Here is a 20484-nt window from a genome sequence, read left to right on the forward strand (position 1 = left end):
GTCCTGATAAAATTGGGACCGTCCCCATATTTAAGTGTTTGTCCCACGTTCCGATCGATCTTTGGTCGGGATGCTGCACTCCGTTTTTTTTTTTTTCTCTGCCGGTGTATCAGCACAAACTGCTCTCGCTCCCGTTTCCCATACTCCGGCAGCACTCGGCTGTTCTCAGCTTCCCTCCCTTCCCCCCTCCTGCCCGAAAACCAGAGGCTGAAGGTATGCATAGCTAGGGGAGGGTGCATAATCTCCTCTGACTGCCTGCAGCACTCGGCTGTTCTCGGCTTCTCTCTCCCACACTCCTCCCCACCCCCCCACTGCCGGCAGCACTGGGCCACAGTAGGGAATTGGGAGAGGGAGCTGTTTGTGTCGTTACAAACCACACTTACATTTTTTCCCTGCAAATAGCCCTGTAGACATTCTAGGGCTCCATCTTCACTGCAAACATGTCTATGTCCTAAAGTGACTTTCGAGGTTAGCTCTTGAAAAGCATCTTAAGAAATGTAGTTTTGCCAGCTGATGCTGGTCTGCATGGTTAGGATAAAACTTTTTAAAACCAATGGTTGAAACTCCAGGGATGTTTTTCAAAAATCATGAAAAAAATTTCTGTCCATACTGGCTGGCATATGCTTTCTACCTGAAACAATCTGGAAATTTCCAGAAACAGACATTTTTGTAGTGCTGACAGGACCAACAGTACATTTTTATACTATGGTTCAGGGAAACTATGCTAACAACTGTGTTAAACTAGTTTATAACTAGTAAAGTCCTGGTGCTATTACTCTTTCTGGACCTGATCTTATATGCAGTGGTGTAAATCAGGAGTAACTCCATGTAAGTTAGAGTTACACTGGTGTGGAAAAACTGGTATAAAACTGAGGTCAGAATCTGTCCCCCTGCATGCTTGTAAATTATCCTCTTTTCACTTGAATCTTTTATGTCACTTAAGTCTTGTCTACACTGGGATTTTTTGCCACTGTTGTAGTCACACTGATCTAGCCACATGAGTCTAAACCCCAGGTGGGGGTGATGTGAGGAATCCATGTAGACCCTGGCTTGCATTTCTGCAATTTACCCAAGTTTTTGTACCTAAAACATGCAACCACATCTCTGATCTGCATGAAACCATTAGGTTGTTTCTTTCAGCTGACAATCTGGTACCATTTCCCTCTCTGTACAAATGAACACAAGCTACTCCTATTTTTTTTCACCCATTTTACAATCACACAATCCCTCTTCCTTGTAAATGAAGGGATATTATAGAAGAATGCATGGCTTGTTTTCAGTTTTATTTTATTGCACCTCTCCTACATCTTGAGTTTTAGTATCCTATTAAAGTGGTTAGCATTTCTGTGGTCACATAGAAGGCAAAGCAGAGAACAATTGTTACTCTTCATTGTTATCTCAAACAGGTTTTTGTCAGAGTTTCTTCTAGTTTAATGTGCCACTTTCCCTTTAATATTGGGAATATAGCACATTCTGGGGTGCAATCCAGATCAGTGAGTGGTTGTGTAAGCACCTGCCCTGCAAACATGGGTGCCTCACAATGCTTTGCTGTTGTAGCACCCAACCTGGGTGGCTCACAAACAGCCAAACAACATGCAGGTCACACCCTGAGAGTCTGGTTATAGCTGCAGTCCTGATCCCGCAACTCTGACCCCAGCAGCCTATCAGCAACACACCAGCCACATTCTGGCTTCCAGCAGCCTGTTACCTGCAGTATGACCCCAACATATTCCTAATCCCAAATTTTCTCCAAAAGTGTGTGCTGCGCTGTCCAGCTCTCTCCTGGACAGTTCAGATATTATAGGTCAGTTGCCCCTGTAAGGGGTCAGTATCCAACAGCCTGCTACTTTAAACAGAGTTACTAAACAGCTCAGTTTAAACACAACACTGGATTATTTTTGATTAAAAAATAAACCAAGTTTATTTAATTATAATGAGAGCAATTTTAAGTGAGTACAAGTATAAGGCTTTAAAGTCAGATATGATTACAAGAGAAATAAAGATAAAATGCTTTCTAGTAACTAAAACTTAACAAACTAGACTTGTTTCAAGGTGAAGAACAGGAGTACTTGTGGCACCTTAGAGACTAACAAATTTATTAGAGCATAAGCTTTCGTGGACTACAGCCCACTTCTTCGGATGCATATGTTTCAAGGTAAAATCCTTACCATATTTTCCCAGCAACAGGGCTGACCAAATTCTCACATCAGAACCCCTCCCATAGTCCACAGGCTGGTTCCTTTGTCTTAGATGAAAGAGAGAGAGAACCTGGGGTATTTTTGCCTCTCATTTTTATAGTCCAGTCACCCTTTGAAATGCATTTTCCTGACCCCTCGATAAAGTTCCTTCCCGTTGTGGATGGTGACATGGAGTCTCGTGGTAAGAGGTTCCAGGCTGTTGCTTACTAAAATGCAGATTCTTCTCTTCCTGCCCTCCTTCGTTGCCAAAGAATGGCCACTTGACGGGTGATTGCAAATCAACTTTGACTCCTGGCTAGAGGTGTCCGCTTGTCCTTTGTCTTTGAGAAACAGGTTTATCCCCTCCCCAGCCTTGTCTGAAACACATTTCAGTCATGATTTCAGCTTACATTAATCACTTTACATATAATGTTGCTACATGCATTTCACCATGATATTATTGGCCAGTGAGTATTCAAATGATACCTCACAAGGCATACTTTGTACACAGATTATTATAATAGTGTGTAGGGTGTGAATACAGGGGGTGCATCCTGCCACAGAGTAGTGTATTAAAAGATGTGTAATAAATACAAAATCATTTGCACTCTTGTCTTTTCCAAACATTCCCGCAGTACTACAGCTATAGCCAAGAGTTTTGTATTAAACCTGATGAATAGGTAACAACATATTACATTACAAATATTTTCTAAATCATAAATGCACAGAAAACAGACATGAGAAAAACCTCTTGGTTCAAATTCTCTGCTGGTGTCAATGCTGGCAACTCCACTGACATAAATGGAGTTGTACCCATTTGTACCAGCAGAGAATTTAACTGTTTAAATCAGATCTCTCTCTGTCAGATATGCATCCGAAGAAGTGGGCTGTAGCCCACGAAAGCTTATGCTCTAATAAATTTGTTAGTCTCTAAGGTGCCACAAGTACTCCTGTTTTCTCTGTCAGGAAGTTTTTCCTAATACTCAAGATAGCTTATCCCCCATTATTCCTGGTTATATCACTTCACGTCCACTCTAAATAATTCCTCACCACTCTTGGGAGTTCACACCCTCCTGACATTTGTAGACTGTTAAGATGTCCCTTCATTTATACACATTCAGTTCTTTAGTTTTGATTAACTCTTAAGGCTTGCCCTGCGCCATTGTTCTAGAAGGGGTACTATCAATTTCCTTCTTCTGTGGTAAAATATAATGACACTTAGCCAAATTCATCTTCAGTGACAATAGTGGATTTATATTAGGGATTATTTTGTTTGATTTTTTTTTCTATGAATTACCTCATTTAACTTTACGTATCTCGTTGTGCATGTTCACATATAAAGTACCTTTCATCCTGAAATATCTCGATCTATATACATACTGATCCACCATTCAAGCGCAGCTACCTCAGGGCACACCCAATACTTTGGGGAAGGGATATTTTGGTGACGGGCAGAGGGGCAATACCTCCATGGGAACTTTAGGTGAGATTTTCAAAAGCGCTGTGTGAGCTTAACTCTACTTTACATAGGCTTCAGTGGGGCAGAGGTAGGCCAATGGTGAATGCTTTTGAAAATTGCACCGCTGATGCCAAAACTGCATGCCAATCAATTTATCTCCTTAGAAGGAGGAAAGGCAAGCCTGACCCTATTGGGATTCACACTTGCCATCTTCAGATAAGAAAATGTTCAATAACAGATTATTGTTGCAAAGGTACTAGAATCAGTATCTTCTAGATACCCTTGATGTCCACATTTGTTTCATCATCTCCCATAGTTGTTAGGCCCCAATCCTATGAACACTTATACACATGCTTAACTTTAAGCACCTGAGTGCTTGAAGTCAATGTCATTACTCACATACTGCAAATATTTATGCATATGCTTGTATCAGGGCTTTAAAGGTGACCTACAATGGGGGTAAAATTGGTTTGTGCCTTTTTTCTTCATGCCTACAAGGGCTTGGGTACCATTTTTGAAAGCACCTGCACTGCTGAAAAAATTACACATTGTATTTTGTAGGGTACGGCTATGTTTTAGCTTTGTTTTTACATTATAAATTCAGATCTTGCTTGCTCTAGATGACAGTGAGACAATGACATTAGTAGAAAGAAGGGACTTTTTTAGTTAAACTGTTTTTTTAAAACAAAACAAAACAAAAACAGTTTTAAATCTGGTTTTGTTAACACCTATATAACTTCAGTTACTAATTACTATTTGGATAACGGATCTCTCAGTTCAAATGTAAGAGTTCTCAAGAAACATATTTTGATGCATCCAGCAGGTCCCCTAGCAGAATATGACTTGACCAGACTTGATAAGGCCACCCACCCGCTGTTCATTCCTCTCTGCCTCTTCCCCTGAGGCTGCTCACACTTCTCTGCAGAGGAGTGAATGGCGGGTCGGGGCCGGGGGTCTAGGGGGTAGAGTCGGGGGTGGGGGAGGGCCTCAGGTTGGAGTGTGGGAAGGGTCAAGGTCTGGATGCCGGTGGCCCTCCCACTTCTAGGGAGCTTTGCTTCTGGCACTCCAAAGGCAGTGGGCCAGTGCACCTCCAAAGGGAGGTGACCCACGCCATGCAATTGCCCTCCCACATGGCTCAGCCTCCCCAAGCCTCTTATATATGCCACCCATGGATATTCCTGATATTTCTAAGTCAAAAACACAGGCTACTTCACCACCCCCCACCCCAAACCAAACATTTAAAAAGTACAGATCCTGGAATAAGGTCATTAGTGTCATTAATACATGCCTTCTCAACTTACTATTCTGTTGTTCACATATTGCTACATGGGAGGTGAGTCCTGGGGGCTCCTGGTGTGGGACAGAGGGTCCCAGTATGGAAAAGTTTGAGAAGCAGTGACTTAGTACATATAAAGAAGGGGGGGAGGAGAGTACAGTCCCATTTTAAAATAATCCTTTCCTGGTCACCGGGAAAGAAAATGGTTAGTTGAATGAGTATGTGATTCCTTATGCCGTGTTGTCAGCTCCTTGCTAGTCACATGATTAGGGAGGAGCCAGTCTGGCTGTGATTCCAGAAACTTCAGCCCTCTCCTGAATTTCAGCTCAGAAAAACCCTCTCTGAATTGCTGCCTTTCTCACTTGCCCATCTCCTGGGGAGGAGCCGTTAGTCAGGGCTGCATCAGGAGACTGGCAGGGCTCTCCCCACCCCGCAGCCCACAGTAGCCAGAAGAGTTTTTGTATTGGCAACATTAATCACATGTGTGCATACACACACGTGCGTGCGCATACACACAGGGAGTAAATGGGGGGGAGTTCAAAAATCAACAGGCAGATCAAAAACCACTAAATAAATAAGTAAATATATATAATATAATTTTAAAAATGTTTTTGGGGCCAATCTCATGAATGTTGGAGGGCTGACTCATGATTTTTGAACATTTGTGGATGTCAAGAGTGCTTATTTCACTGTAGTGTGGGCTGTCTCAAGTCACCAGTAAATACCAATGGTGAGCTCTGTGATTGGGAAGGCTCCGTGGTGGTCGTCATCTGCCCTGAGGATAACACTTGGGCTTGCATCCCAGGTCTTACAGAACAATATTTAGTAATAAACATTTGATAAATGTTCCTGTGTTTTTGCAGACAACCAGCTTTGAGTATTACAGCGATTGCTGCTATCATAGAGGTCTGCTGAACATCTGAACCATGTGGAATGAAGAGATTCAAAGCCCGTCTCTGCTCAAAATAACACACGTTGGTCTGTCTGGTGAGTTGGTGCAAAGGAGTAGCAGGAGGGGTGCCCACTTACTCCCTTGCACCAGTGCCCCATACCACTGCTTTCTGTGTGCAGGGGAACTGCTACTTCCCCCCCTTATGCAGGTGGGCTCAGGCCTCTCAACACATCCAGTGGCACAGTAATGCTGGCATGTTGGGAAGCGTGTGCTGTGACGTGATCACCGGGTATATCTGCACTGCAGTTAGACACCTGCAGCTGGCCCACGACAGCTGACTCTGGCTCACAGAGCTTTGGCTAAGGGGCTGTTTAATTGGGTTGTACACACTTGGTCTGCGGGACCTTCCAGAGTCAGTGCAAAACCACACAGCCCCTTGCTTTGGGCTAGACTTCACACTGACCATTTGATCCCATCCTTAAGAAATGTTTCCAAAGGCTGTTCTGTAACTTAACTTAGGCTGTGGAGTGTTTACCTGATCTCTGTCCATTTACTTCTCATTGTTCTCTCAATATGCAAATAGAGTTGTGTGTACCATAGTAACACTTCCATTACTGTTGAGAGATCTGTGGAAAACTTGATCAAGGTTGAACTTTAATCTCTGTGCATATTGAGATATACTCGGGACTATGACTCTACAGCATAAGAGGGAGAGTACCAGCCTACTAACATTTATGAGAGAAGAGATGTTATAGTTATATACCACCCACAACAAACTCCTTTGTGTTCTGTATTGCACTGAGTGTGCTGGTACTTCTTAATAAATAACTAACCAATGGGCCAAATCCTTACCTCTTTACTCAGGACTGAATAAAGTCCTCAGCCTTTGGTCTATTCTAATAAAGAAGTGGGGTTGCGCTCCTAAATCCCTCAGGCATGTTTGACAGCCCTCCATAGATAATTGGGGAGGAACACTAATTTCTTACTACTTATATTGTGGTAAGTGCCTACAAGCCCCAGAATCCCATTGTACTATACACTATACAAACACAGAACAGTTTGCAGGTTCTCATTAATGACCTATTTTTATTTCTGTCCTCTTCTCTGTGACATTTCTCAGACCCCAGTCATCCGTGCCTCAGTAAATCAGGGAGCAAGTTGAACTGACTTGCATAGTTCAGAGCCACGAGAAAAGCATTTCTAAGCTAGACGATATTGCCATTCAGAGCAAAGGGGACAGTGCTCGAAAGTCTCTGCACTTTGACCAGAATATGAAATGCAGATGCTGCCTAAATGCCCTTGAGAATATTGCTCCACTTCTTGGCATTGGCCTGCTGTACTCTGAGTGGCCTTGAATGCTCTGTATTATGTACACTTCTCCCCCAGCCAAGCAAAACTATTTGTACAGCTGGCTTTGCAGCTACTATCTCAATGACATGCAGGCTGGTGAAGAAGGCTGAGTACTTGAATACGGTGTTGCGATAGGGAATGCCCCAGAGCAGTGTTTTCAATAACAGATTACACTTCACTTTGGCTTGGTATGACAGGCTGTAAAGACCCATCTGGAAGCTGGAAGAGAGGGTTAAATCTAGGGTGACCATATTTTCTCCAAAGGAAAAGAGGACACGTTGGGCTAGCACAGGGGTTGGCAACCTTTCAGAAGTGGTGTGCCAAGTCTTCATTTATTCATTCTAATTTAAGGTTTCGCGTGCCAGTAATACATTTTAACGTTTTTAGAAGGTCTTTTTCTATAAGTCTATAATATATAACTAAACTATTGTTGTATGTAAAGTAAATAAGGTTTTTAAAATGTTTAAGAAGCTTCATTTAAAATTGAATTAAGATACAGAGCCTCACAGACCGGTGGCCAGGACCCGGGCAGTGTGAGTGCCACTGAAAATCAGCTTGCGTGCCGCCTTTGGCACGCATGCCATAGGCTGCCTACCCCTGGGCTAGCACAAGCTCTGCCCCCCTCTGCGCGTGGGGCTGGTGTTGCTGCTAGTCCCCCACGTGAGGCTGGGGCTGGCATCACTGCTCACCTGAGCCTTGCCTGCCACCTGCCCAAGCCCTACCTCACCCACACTGCATGGGGCTGGCATCGGTGCTCGCCCCCCACATGTTCCTCCTGATCAAGTCGGCAAGAGCAAACGGGACAAATGCTCACTTTTGCCAAAAAATGTCAGGACGGGTCTTAAAGGGACTGTCCTGGCCAAAATGGGATCTGTGGTCACCCTAGTTAAACCCCTTTCCCGGGGAACAGGAAGGACTAAGGACCTTTCTCTGAGTGCAGGGCCTTGCAGCTGTGGGGCATTAGTCAATCCCCTCTGGTTGTAGGAGGGAGCTGGGGGGTTGAGTCTGAGAAAAAAAAGGAGGAAGGCTGGGTTAGAAGAGAGGTGAAGAACTAGGTTTTGTTTCCCCTCCTCTCCTCTAGAGCTTGGCTGAAGTGACCTACATAATTAGACTTTTTTTTTTTTTTTTTTAACTTGGCTTATGAGGGCCATGCCTCCTAGCCTTGCCTTGGACTTAGCTGAAAAAAGCCCTATTGTGTCTAATTTGGGCCTTAGAGGGGTAGGACGTTCCTTATGTTTACTTTTCTATTTTACAGTAAAATGTACTATAAGTCTGCGAACTCAGCCTAGCGGTGCAGAATCCTTTCTTGTTCTAACTACCCTGCCCCACTACATTTAAGAAAAAAAAAAAAAGTAACTGGGTTACAGATGCCTTGATCAAATAGACTCTGCCTTCCTGTTCCATTGTTTCTGTTTTATGCCTAAGCCATTCCTAGCTAAGATGACCAGATGTCCTGTTTTTCTAGGGACAGTCCCGAAATTCAGGGCTTTTTCTTATATTGGTGCCTATTACACCCCACCTACTGTCCCGATTTTCCACACTTGATATCTGGTCACCCTATTTCTAGCAATCCCTGCTTTGGTAAAAATGATTGTTCTGTATTGTGTGGTTTGAAAGTTTAAGACTGAACATTAAAGATGGGCCTGATCTGAACACCCCTGAACTGTGAAATCAAGATCTCGATTTGTGGCTTGGGCCCATTTCCACAAAATGTTTGTAACATGGTACAGTAATTTCTGCAGCTAGAGGCTGTGTTTCTTGGGTCTGTCTGAGCTGCCTTTGGTGTTGGACCTTTTATGGGGGAGAGGTGGCTTCATACCATGTTTGTGGCTTCTGGGGTCAGCAGAACCAGTTTGGCTCCTAGTGTGTTAGTCCTTTAGCAGTTCTAAGTGATGCCAATCTGCTTATGGCTCCAAGAGGCTGTTCTGGGCCTAGGGAATAGCGGAATGCAGCTGGCACCTGGCTGTGCCCCTTTTCCCTTGGCCTGCCCACTATGCCAATGGCTATGAGGGGCAGTGGTGTACAGCCATTGCACTAGCTTTGGTCACTTTTGAAAATTTGGGCTTAAGTGGGTTGCCTAAGGTGACAGAACACAGGAAAAAACAACAACCCACCTATCCTAGCTCCAGCAGTCCTGTGTCTTAATCAAATCCTTCCCAAATTTCCATTGATCTTAATTGTGGAGCTTCAAAGGTGCTGACAAGTTTTGGCAACCCTAGACAGCTTTCCAATTTTTTAAAACTGGACACAACAGTCCCCCTGCTCACACACTCCCCCCCCCCCCCCCCCGAGCTGGGCTGGGAGCTGAAGCAGAGCCTGCCCATGAGATGCAGGTAGGAGTTGGCCCTGACTGAGAAGGGGCTGGCGCAGGTTGATGACAAAGGTGGGGTGTTTCTGCAGCAGGTGGGGAGCAGAGAGGAGGGTGGAAAATAGGATGCGATCCAAACACAATCCCGTGATGTTGATTGGCACCCACCTGGCTCACAGCCATGCTGCCCCCAGCTCTCTGCAAGTGCCCTACTGTGGTCACACATGCTGCGGAGGGCACTGCCTTCCTCCCCTGGTTCTGGCACCCCTTTGGGCAGTAACTAGACTTTTGGTGTCCAGTCAGTACTTCTGACCAGATACTATACAGGTCCCCTTTCAACTGAACTTTCTGGTCAAAATCTGGACACCAGGCAACCCTATCTACTAGACAGATCCGCAGTTACTGTGACTAGGAATTATCTTTTCTTCGCTATAGTTTTCCCATGAAAATAAACTAATGAGACTCTTCTCTTCAGGCTCTACTTTTTTACCCTTGCTGTCATCTCCTTTTTCTCATTCCTGCTTCCCCTCCTTCTCCCTAAGATAAGTACAAGTGCTGTTTGGAAACTAGGTAGTGGTATTTATTTCTCTGGTCTTGCTCTCCAAACACGAGCACAGCTCCCATATATCTTATCAATTTAACAGGCTGTATCTGATGTCCTGGAAACTGGAGTGAGTGCATTATCGTAGCTTTCAGAAGGCAGCACAATGAGTTGTGTGATCTGGGGGTGTGGCTGCATGTGCTTACAATAAACTGGTAAGTCTGACTTTGGATGCATGTAAATAAGTCCCCAATCCACCAAAGGCTGCATATAGAATTCGGTTATGTGCAAAATGAAGCAAAAACCAAAACTAGACGCATAAAATGTTAATAGACATAAAGAGTTAAATGAGAACTTGAATGGGAGTTGCAGATGCTCAGCTCACCTCATGTATCTATGGCCTAGGTAGCAGTGAATTATTACTTTTACATTCAAGAGATGCAAATTTTTTTCTTTCAGATTTTTTCCTATGATATTTTTTTCTATTTCTTTAACTTTTGGGTGTGAGAGAATGTTAGTAACACTCCAGGATAATATTCTGTGTACAATACCTTCAAATATCGAATAATTAAGCTATGTGCTTATGCATAATTGCAGATGTTTACTCTGAGATACCAGATACCTACCAATGTACTTTCCTGTGTGAGCAGATCAAATAAACATGAATAAATAGTTTTTAAAGAGTCTTGGGGCTTGTCTACACTACAGGTTATATTGGTATAACTTATGTGAATAAGCCACCTCCATGAGTGATGTAAATTACACTGACCTATGCACTGGTGTGGACAGTGCTATGTTGGTGGGAGAGCTTCTAACACCAACACAGCTACTACCTCTCAGGGAGGTGGTTTTTAGGAGAGCTCTTGTCTGCATAGAGTGTTTTCACCAGGTGCACAACAACAGTGCAGCTGCATCAGTGCAGCTGTGCCACTCTAGCACTTCTAGTGTAGACTAGCCCTTGGTAATATGGTGGTGGTGTTATTGTAATGGATTAGGTTAAACCTTGTGAAAGGTTGGATTAAACTTTGTTGTTATGGGTTAGGTGTAACCATCTCCATCCATTCAGGATAAACATAAAGATGTCATTGTAATCATGTGGTTGAAACAGTTAAATGGCATTCATCCCAAACACGGGCCCATATATCTCCAGCCAAAACAAAGTCCTATCCAAGGCCACTCAGGACTTTGAACTATGCGGATGGCTGCTTGTCTGGGTGGTGTTTGGGTAAGGGTTGTGTGTGTTTGTGCCCAAATTTCTCACAATGCATGAACAGAGTGCTGGCTGCAAAAGCAGGCTTGGAAATGCCTGCAAAGAAATAGTACTGATCAAATATCAGGAGACAATGTTCAGAGAAATAGAAATTTATGTATAATCTTTGTAAACAGACAAGATTGAATTAAGGAAAACACATGGTACTATTATCAATATCTTCTCCTAACTGGAACAACCTACAACACCCCAAATTTTGCTACCTGCTGGGGTCAAAAGTGTTTATTATTTGGATTATGGTAGCACTTAGGAACCCCAGTCTTGGGCCAGGATCCCATTGTGGTAAGTGCTGTACAAACAGAGCAAAAAGGCCCTGCTCCAAACAGAGTACTGCCCTAACTTGTGCCTGATTGCCTATGATTAAGATTCTGTCACAGGTATTTTTTTAGTAAAAGTCAGGGACAGGTTGCGGGCAATAAATAAAAATTCACAGAAGCCTGTGACCTGTGCCTGACTTACTAAAAATACTTGGGGTGGGAGGGAAGGGGGAAAAGAGTGCTGCCGGGGCTTGCAGCTGCTCCAGCCCCAAGGGGACTGACTCTACCCCAGGCACTACTTTGGTGGCTGGACACCACTACTCTGGCAGGCCTGGGGCCGGCCACCAGTCAGCTGTTCCAGGACCACTGCTCCAGCAGCTCTGGGGCTGAGAGTTGCTCCACCTCTGCCCCCAGAAGTCACGGAAGTCCTGAAAAGTTACAGAATCCATGACCTCCATGACAGAATCGTATCCTTGCCCAAGACCTGTATGGGCCTTGCAGCAGCTGGAAAATACCCAGGATTGCACCCCTACACTTCATGCTGGAATGCCCTCTGCCTGCCCCTGCAACTTACCCTGCACTGTAGGCTCTTGATGATGGAAAGCAGAGTTGGCTGTTCACCTGGTGAGGAGGGCCTTCTGTGCAGGGAGTGTTCTCTGGAGGTACTGCAGGTGAACATGAATGAGGTCCCATGGGAGCACTCCTGGTAGGAAGTTCTGTGTCTGGTAATAAATGTCTGTGGGATCAGATCCTTGCTGAGTATCAATAAATGGTTTGCAGTGGTTATGGGATATAACTTACATCATGTACATTTCATGTTACTAAAGTGTCATGTTAAATAAAACATTAGCCCCACTGAAAAGGGCACTGGATCTTAATTTCATGCTAAGGACAAGAAAACAAATGAGTGTTTAGAGCATGCAAGGAATGCAGAATCAGCCTGATCTGTTTCAGTCCTACCTCCTAGGATGTCTGTACCTGAATCTGCTCTCACTTACACCCGTTTTACACTGGTATGACCAGTGATTACAGTAGATTGGAAACAGGCTGGGGGACCCTCAGTGTACCAGCCAAGGAGCAGGTGTGCCTGTGGAGGGACCATTGCTTACTCAAGCCAAGGGGAGGAGGAGGAGCAGTGCATTCCCCTCTTCCTCTCTTACATGAACCTCTGGGGGTAACTTCATGAACTTCAGTATAGTTACTCCTGATGTGAGAGCAGAATCAGAATAGACCTTTTTGCGGTACTACTGGTAATTTGGCTCACATTACACTTCCGCTTCTGAGTTTCCTTATGGTTCCTGTAACCTGGCATATTCTGAAATTTCCCAATGGCTTGGGAAGGTCCCGTATAGTGTGACGTAGTAAGGAACTCAAAGACAAGGCCATTGTGGAGAAGTTCAATGAATTCTTTGCATCAATCTTCACTGCAGAGGGTGTGAGGGAGGGAGATTCCCACACCCGAGCCATTCTTTTTAGGTGACACATCTGAGGAACTGCCCCAGATTGAGGTTTCTATGGAGGAGATTTTGAAACAAATTGATCAATTAAACAGTAATAAGTCCCCAAGACCAGATGGTATTTACCCAAGAGTTCTGAAGAAACTCAGATATGAAATTAGTATGTCACCTATTGCTTAAATAAGCCCCCATACCAGATGACTGGAGGACGGCTAATGTAATGCTGATTTTTAAAATCCAGAGGCGACGCTGGCAATTGCAGGCCAGTAGGCCTAATTTCAGTACCTGGCAAATAGGTTGGAACTATAGTAAAGCACAGAATTATCAGACACATAGATGAACATGATACATTGGGGCAGAGGCAACCTGGCTTTTGTAAAAGGAAATCATGCCTCACCAATCTGTTAGAATTCTTTGAGGGAGTCAGCACACATGTGGACAAGGGTGATCCAGTGGATATTGTATGCTTGGACTTTCAGAAAGCCTCTGACAAGGTCCCACACAAAAGGCTCTTAAGCAAAGTAAGCAGTCATGTGTTAAGAGGGTAAGTCCTCTCATGGATCAGTAACTGTTTAAAATATAGGAAACCAAGAATAAGAATAAATGGTCAGCTTTCACAATGGAAAGAGATAAATAGCAGTGGCCCACAAGGATATGTTCTAGGACCAGTGATGTTCAACATAATCATAAATGATCTGGAAAAGGGGGAAAAATAGTGAGGTGACAAAGTTTGCAGATTTTACTAAATTACTCAAGATGGTTAAGTCCAAAGCTGGCTGGGAAGAGTTACAAAGGGATCTCACAAAACTGGGTGATTGGGCAACAAAAATGGCAAATGAAATTCAATATTGATAGATGTGAAGTAATGTACATGGGAAAACATAATCTCAACAATACATACAAAATGATATGCTCTAAATTAGCTGTTACCACTCAAGAAAGAGATCTTGGAGTCATTGTGGATAGTTGTCTGAAAACATCTGCTCAATGTGCAGTGGCAATCAAAAAAGCAAACAGAAGTTTAGGAAACATTAAGAAAGGGATATCATAAGGCCACTATATTAAATCCAAGGTACACCACACCTTGAATACTGCATGCATTTCTGGTCACCCACTCATCAAAAAAGATATTAAAATTGGAAAAAGTACAGAGAACGGCAACAAAAATGCTTAGGGATATGGAACAACTTCTATATTGGGAGAGGTTAAAAAGACAGACTGTTCAGCTTAGCAAAGAGATGACTAAGGAGGGCTTTGAGAGAGGTGTATAAAATCATGAATAGCGTGGAGAAAGTGATTAAGGAAGTGTTATTTACCCCTTCACATAACACAAGAACCAGGAGTCACTCAATGAAATGAACAGGCAGCAGGTTTCAAACAAATAAGGAAGAACTTCAAATAATGCACAGTCAACCTGTGGAACTCGCTGCCAGTAGATGTTGTGAAGGCCAAAAGTATAACCAGGTTCAAAAAAGAATTAGATAATTTCATGGAGGATAGGTCCATCAATGGCTCTTAGCCAAGATGGTCAGGGACACAATCCTATGCTCTTGATGTCCCTATACCTCTGACTGCCAGATGCTGGGACTGAATAAAAGGGGATGGATTACTTGATAATTGCCCTGTTCTGGTCCTTCCCTCTGAAGCATCTGGCACCAGTTGCTGTCAGAAGACTGGATAATGGGCTAGGTGGACCATTGGTCTGACCCAGCATAGCCATCCTTATGTTCTTATGGTTTGGCACCAATGTGTGTAATCCTTGCTGCTTTTTTTCAGTTATCTTTGAAGTGTCAGATTGTTGTTTTTAGTGGCAAATTGGTAAATATCTACATCAATGTGACTCCCACAATAATTGTTTTGTTTTTTACGTGTTTATTCCAAAAAAGATGGCTACAGAAATACTCAGTACAATTCATGCTTGTCTCTTACTAGCTTTGCTCCAGTATGGATTCTCTGGCCAGTGTAGATGGACTTTGTTTTCTTGAGATCAATGTTATAATATTGTGCCATAATCTATGTAGGCAGTAGTGTAGCACAGCTTAGTTTACCCAGTTTTTGTACCTCTCAAAGTTCCCAGATTGTGTGGAACAGCACACATTTCAGCAAGCTTGGTGGAGATGTCCCATCACCCTGCTACACACCCAGGCTATCCTGCTTCTTGCTCACCAGCCACCTGACACATACAGCTGGTTTCTGAAACCATTTTGCTATGTGTTCAACTTGACAGACCATATCACTGTATCTTCCCACTCCTTTTAAGCCTAGTCATACAGGATTATAAGTGCTTGCCCTGAGCCCAGCACACAGCTTGCATAGCTCCTCCTTGCATAGCTCTACCTACTGCACACATCTATTGCCTGCCATTGCAGGGCCTAGACTGCCTATTCTGCAATGTGGAATGCTGCTAATTAATGCAGTTGTATTCATCTTTGTTCAGGGTGAGCAGGAACTAAACTGCAAATACAATTAGGCCACTGAGATCAATCATTTTTCTCCCAAAAAGGACATAGGTCATTCCAGAAGTTTGACATGTTCTTGACTGCTCAGAGCTAGGACAAGAGAACGGGATGAGCTTGGTGGAAGGATAGAGGACATGGGGGTGGGGGGTGGGAGGGTGATTGGGGTTGCTTGGAAGAACACAATGTCAGGAAAACATCAAGAGCTCTTGACTCTTCTTTGATCTGTACAGGGCTGATTAGGCAATTGGTTCTCCACAGATAGTAAATTATAGTACTACTAGTATCTTGATGCTACTTTGGCCTTGCATCTCTTTCTACAATACACTTGACTAGCAGTGCCCATTAACTTGCCTTGAAGGTGCTCTGAGTTTTCAGGTCAAAATGTTGGGCTTAGAGTATCTTTTCATTTTGTTTTTTTATTACAATTTCTATTTGAGCTTGTATGTTTGCTTTAAACATCAGTTATGCAGCCTGAAAGAAAATGGCATTGTTTGTAGCCAATGCATATCACATTTGTATTTTGCAGTGTATTTTTCCTCTTTATTTGTACATAACAAGATTCAGATGCTACAGTGGTAAAAGCCACATTTTGATTTCTATGACTTCCCCTTACATCTTTTTTTCAGTCATGATGAGCATACAGAGGTCATGATGTCTCTTTGTAGGGGATCCTGCAACCATGAGGCACCCCATGGTGGTAGTAGGTGGTGCTGGAACTAGAGGTACTGGGGGTGACACCACACCCCCTGGCTTGAAGTAGTAATAATAAACACAAGATGCATGGTTTCCATCAGCACCTCCACTATAAAAATTGTTCCAGCATCCCTGGTAATAGTGCCTTAGGGTGAGGCCCTACAAACAAGACACCTGTGTGGGGACTTCCTTCCAACTTCCTGCTAACAGCTGAGGGAATCAGGTGCAGCTGATCCTGGTTAGGCTCAGTACCTTAAAAAGCCAGGACAAGGAACTCTGAGGGAAAAAGGGGTCTTGTTCATATCTTGTTCAGTTTTTTATCATTTGGACTTTAGAGTGTTAAGCTGCTTGATGGGAATATAGAGATTTTATTGCCTTGTGTTATTTTGGTTGCAGTGGATGAGTTGCAGGGACAAAAACCAAAACCTTCTGAAAATAAACCTGAAACTATAAACAGGGTTTTTGTTGCTAAACTTGGAACTCTTGCTGGGTTTCATTCAGCTGCAGAGACCCAGCTTCTGCCTTGTGCAGCAGGTCTAGAAGATCTGAGTGTGGATTCTGCAGTCTTAAAGTGTCCTCTGGTATATTTTTGTCATAGATCCTTCTATCACATGCTGCTTCCTGGTTCATCACCACCTACATCTGTAAGCCTGCCTTTTTACTTCCTGTCAGTATCCCTGTCTAGTCTTATTTGCTCACCTGCAACTGTACTCTGCTTTGTCAGAGGGCCAACACGTCTTGTCAGCAAGGTTTCTTCATTCAGTCGTCTGGCAGAAGAGTAAGGGGTCTCAGTAATCAAATGTGAAACTGAAAAACACAAACAATACAGGCAGTAAAATATTCAGCATTCATTTTTTGTGCTCATAAACAAAAGTCAGACCATCACACAGCTTTCTAAAAATAACAGCTGTGGCAAGTGTTTCAACAGAAAAATGAGACCTAGTTTGTGTGCTACCCACACATAAGAAAGGAGCTTGTGAGGGGAAAACCCATTTGTCTGATGTGGTGTTTGAATCCAGTCAACCAAATCTGAGTTTCAAAGCAGCTAATTGGATTTTAATACCATCGGTGCCTCACCTGCCTCTGCTTTGCTAAAACTTCCAGTAAGTCTCAGTGATGAGACTGTGAAGAATGTCTTTCCAACTGAACACACTGGGTACGTGTCTTATCACTGACCCTGATCATTTGTATGTGCAAGTGCAGCTTTCAGAGTAACAGCTGTGTTAGTCTGTATCCGCAAAAAGAAGAAGTGGGCTGTAGTCCACGAAAGCTTATGCTCTAATAAATTTGTTAGTCTCTAAGGTGCCACAAGTACTCCTGTTCTTCTAAGTGCAGCTTGTGTCCTGAAATCAGTGGGGGTTTGCCATGACCAGAGTCCTTTATAGATCCAGGATCTAGCCCTTAGGGAGGAAACTGCTGGTGTAGTGGGGGCTACAGTTACTGTTAAAAAAAGAAATCTTATCCCATCGTAGTCATTGTACTTTAAAATGGGTACGTTACACAGGGCCGGCTCTGGCTTTCTGTCTGCCCCAAGCGGCCAGAACAGCAAAGCGCCAAAAAAAAAAACCAACCTGCGGCGTGGCCGGAGCCAGGGTGCAGGGGGACTCTCTGCCCTGCAGATGTGTGCCGGCTAGTGGGGGGAGGGAGCGGGGGGAGAGAGAGAAGGGGGCAGCCAGGGCTTCAGTGGGGCCCTGCCACGTGCCCCCTCCCGCCGTGCCCCCTGCTCGGAGGGCTCCGCACCACTCCAGTTGGCTGGGAGGGAAGGACATGGGCTGCCCTGCCAGGCTTGCTGCAAGGCGCTCCCGTCCTCCATGCTGCTGCCCCCTACTGGGCGGCTGGAGCAGAACAAAAAAAAAAGCAGCCATGCCGCCCTAGGATTGGGCGGAATGCCGCCTCCTATAAGCTGCCACCCCAAGCACCAGCTTGCTTGGCTGGTGCCTGGAGCCAGCCCTGACTTTACAACATTAAAGTGTACGGTACACAGAGTAAGGACAGAAGAACTTTGCTATTCTATAGTGCCTTTCATTTCAGGAAATCAAAGTGCTTTACAAGTATGAATTAAGCCTCACAACCCAAATGCATAATAAGAATGGTTATAATACTCATCTTACAGATGGGTGGACTGAAGCACAAAGAGGAACTGATTTGCCCAGGACCATAGAATGAGTCAGTGGCAGAAACAGCAAGAGAACCAAGGAGTCCTGACTCCTAGTCAACTGTCAGACCATTTACAGAAAATGCAATTTGCCATATGGCAAAGTTTTTCACACTGTTTATTCCAAGGAGGCATAGTGCTGGAAACTGCCTTGTTTGCCTAGTGGGGACAAATTGCAAAAACAGTCTTTGTCAGATTCTGAAATGAAAGCTAGTACAGTGAGTGTTGCATTTTATGTGGATATTTGAGAATCTGTTACATGACTAATGAATATTGTTGCTTCTCTTAAAACTATAGCCTCATTTTCTTTCTATGATAAGCTTTCAGGCAATACTTGAATTCCTGACTCTCTGAACAGCCTCAATTGCTGGGAAACATTGTCATTCAGGCAGCGAATCTAGGTCAGCTGCTCCTAGGAATAGAACATTGAACAAAATGTACAGGCCTTGGGCACACTATGGGGATTTTTGTTTTTCTCATTATGAGCTCATAAATTTGACATCTAATTTGTGGCATGCAGCTATTGCTTTCTATGACCAGGATGGACTTAGGCGTTGCAGACTTGATGGACCACAACAGAAAATCAGTGATATGATGCAATGATAACTGTGGATTTATACATTCATAGCAAAGTCAGCATGTTCATTTTAAGCAGGGAAATACTGTAATGTGCTGCACAAGGTCTGTATTTAGGAGTGTGATGTGTAAAGGGGCTTCAGTTCAGCCTCTTGCATGGAAAGCCACAAGCCTTAGGCCTGGTCTACACTACGAGTTTAGGTTGACTTTAGCAGCATTAAATCGAATTAAGCCTGGACATGTTCACACGACGAAGCCCTTTCTTTCGACTTAAGGGGCCCTTTAAACTGGTTTCTTTACTCCACCTCCGACGAGGGGATTAGCGATAAAATCGGCCTTAGCGGGTCGGAATTGGGGTAGTGTGGATGGAATTCAACGTTATTGGCCTCCGGGAGCTATCCCACAGTGCTTCATTGTGACCGCTCTGGACAGCACTCTCAACTCAGATGCACTGACCAGGTAGACAGGAAAAGCCCTGCAAACGTTTGAATTTCATTTCCTGTTTGCCCAGTGTGGAGAGCACAGGTGACCACGCAGAGCTCATCAGCACAAGTAACCGTGATGGAGTCCCAGGATCGCAAAAGAGCTCCAGCATGGACCGAATGGGAGGTACGGGATCTACTCGCCATATGGGGAGATGAATCAGTGCTAGCTGAACTCTGTAGCAGTAAACGAAATGGCAAAATATTAGAAAAGGTCTTCAAGGCCATGAAGGACAGAGGCCATAACAGGGACGCACAGCAGTGCCGCGTGAAAATTAAGGAGCTAAGGCAAGCCTACCACAAAGCCAGAGAGGCAAACAGAAGGTCCGGGGCAGAGCCGCAAACATGCCGCTTCTATGCGGTGCTGCATGCCATGCTAGGGGGTGCAGCCACCACTACCCCAACCGTGTGCTATGACTCCGTCATTGGAGAAACACACAGGGAAGAGGGTTCGGGGTACGAGGAAGAGGAGGATGAAGATAATGTAGATAGCTCACAGCAGCAAGGAGGCGGAGAAACCAGTTTCCCCAACAGCCAGGATATGTTTATCACCCTGTACCTGGAGCCAGTAACCCCCGAACTCACCCAAGGCGTGCTCCCAGACCCTGAGGGCACACAGGGGACCTCTGGTGAGTGTACCTTTGTAAATATTACACATGGTTTAAAAGCAAGCGTGTTTAATGATTAATGATTAATTTGCCCTGGCAATCGCGGCCAGTACAGCTACTGGAAAAGTCTGTTAACGTGTATGGGGATGGAGCGGAAATCCTCCAGGGACATATCCAGAAAGCTCTCCTTCATGTACTCCCAAAGCCTTTGCAAAAGGTTTCTGGGGAGGGCTGCCTTATCCCGTCCGCCATGGTAGGACACTTTACCACGCCAGGCTAGTAGCATGTAGTCTGGAATCATTGCATAAAAAAGCATGGCAGCGTATGGTCCTGGTGTTTGCTGGCATGCAGACAACATCCATTCCTTATCGCTCTTTGTTATCCTCAGGAGAGTGATATCATTCACGGTCACCTGGTTGAAATGGGGTGATTTTATTAAGGGGACATTCAGAGGTGCCCGTTCCTGCTTGGATGAACAGAAACGTTCCCCGCTGTTAGCCACGCGGTGGGGGGGAGGGGTGAAG

At 44.3% G+C, this 20484-nt stretch overlaps 1 long non-coding RNA gene across 1 annotated transcript; it reads right to left on the reverse strand.

Annotated features, from left to right (window-relative positions):
• Positions 1-2179: 2179 nt before the first annotated feature.
• Positions 2180-16946, reverse strand: LOC117875775. Its single transcript, XR_004645350.1, has 3 exons — positions 16839-16946; positions 12105-12252; positions 2180-2554 (listed from the first exon to the last, which is right to left on the reverse strand). It is a non-coding gene; the product is annotated as an uncharacterized LOC117875775 (long non-coding RNA).
• Positions 16947-20484: the final 3538 nt, after the last annotated feature.

This window comes from Trachemys scripta, chromosome 4 (assembly GCF_013100865.1).
Source record: "Trachemys scripta elegans isolate TJP31775 chromosome 4, CAS_Tse_1.0, whole genome shotgun sequence".
NCBI classification, from domain to species: domain Eukaryota; kingdom Metazoa; phylum Chordata; order Testudines; family Emydidae; genus Trachemys; species Trachemys scripta.